Here is a 1,240-nt window from a genome sequence, read left to right on the forward strand (position 1 = left end):
ATATATATATATATATATATATATTTACATACATACACACACACACACAAACACATATGCACATACATACACACATACATACATACACACATACATACACACACACATACATACATACATACATACATACATACATACATGCACACATACACACATACACACATACACACATACATACATCTGGTGAGAATGTTGAAATTCTTGAGTAGAGAAGTGTAGCTGTGTGCAAGAGATTTGATGGCAGAGAGCCTCAGCTAGATTGCTCATTGCCAAGGAATATAGATGAAAATTCTTCAGGGTAGAGAGTGGTGATGAGGTATGTGATGCAGGTGTACTTGTGGCAGAGAAGTGAGTGGATAAGGTAATCAAGATTACCTCATGGTGTGTGATTGGATTAAGTCAGGCAACTGCATAATTATTTAGCTCAGAATAAACCATTGTACTTGGCATTTGTTGACCTGGGGAAAGCTTTCAGCAGAGTATTTTGCTCTGTGCTATGGTGGTCTTTGAGGATGTTATGAATAGAGGAATGGCTTGTGGAAGTTGTTCCGGCTGTGTACATGAATGCTATCAGTAAGGTAAGAGCCATCAGTACTGTAATAAATTTAGTGTGCAGGCAGTCATACATTAGGGCTCAGTTCTCAGCTCTTTCCTATACATCATTGTCCTTCATAACAGAAGAGTTTAAAACCATCTGCCCCTGGAAACTATTGTATTCTGATGATTTCACTCTCTTAGCAGAATCTGTAACAGAGTTAGAAAAGAAATTTTAGGTATAGAAGCAAAACCTGGAATCAAAGGGCCTTAAAGTTAACTTAACAAAGACCAGCAAGAAAATAGACAAGACTCAACCCATTTCAGGGAAACAGCCCATTAAGTGTATCCAGAGCAAGCTATGGCCACACAAGAGTTGCAGTGGAATTACAGGAAGGTTAATGGAGAGAGTAGTGCTTGTGTGTGGAAAATGCACAGAAGGCATAGAGTCTACAGATGCATGGAAATTGATTTTCTCAAATGTCCCAGACACTCTGTGGAGATAGTAGATCATTTTTGTTACTTAAGTGATAGCAGTGGAGAAGGATGTTCTAAAAGTAAGAATAAGAGTAAGTTGGAGAAAATTCAGAGACCAGTTACCTCTGTTCACAACAAAAGGTGTGTGTGTATGTCTCTCTCTCTCCCCCTCTCACTCCGCCCCTCTCTCTCTCTCTCTCCCCCTCTCACTCCGCCCCTCTCTCTCTCC

At 39.9% G+C, this 1,240-nt stretch overlaps 1 protein-coding gene and 1 long non-coding RNA gene across 3 annotated transcripts in view; one reads left to right on the top strand and one right to left on the bottom strand.

Moving 5' to 3' along the window:
- LOC106872443 (kinesin-like protein KIF26B) overlaps positions 1–1,240 on the top strand; it is a 550,311-nt gene that overhangs the window by 452,644 nt on the left and 96,427 nt on the right. The gene's annotated exons all lie outside the window — the stretch shown is intronic.
- Positions 48–1,240, bottom strand: part of LOC106872444 (uncharacterized) — a 19,592-nt gene continuing 18,399 nt past the window's right edge. The window contains exon 3 of the long non-coding RNA XR_001409776.2: positions 48–744. This is a non-coding gene — a long non-coding RNA (uncharacterized LOC106872444). The remainder of the gene's footprint in view (positions 745–1,240) is intronic.

The sequence above is a fragment of the Octopus bimaculoides genome, chromosome 16, assembly GCF_001194135.2.
Source record: "Octopus bimaculoides isolate UCB-OBI-ISO-001 chromosome 16, ASM119413v2, whole genome shotgun sequence".
Taxonomy (NCBI): Eukaryota; Metazoa; Mollusca; class Cephalopoda; order Octopoda; family Octopodidae; genus Octopus; species Octopus bimaculoides.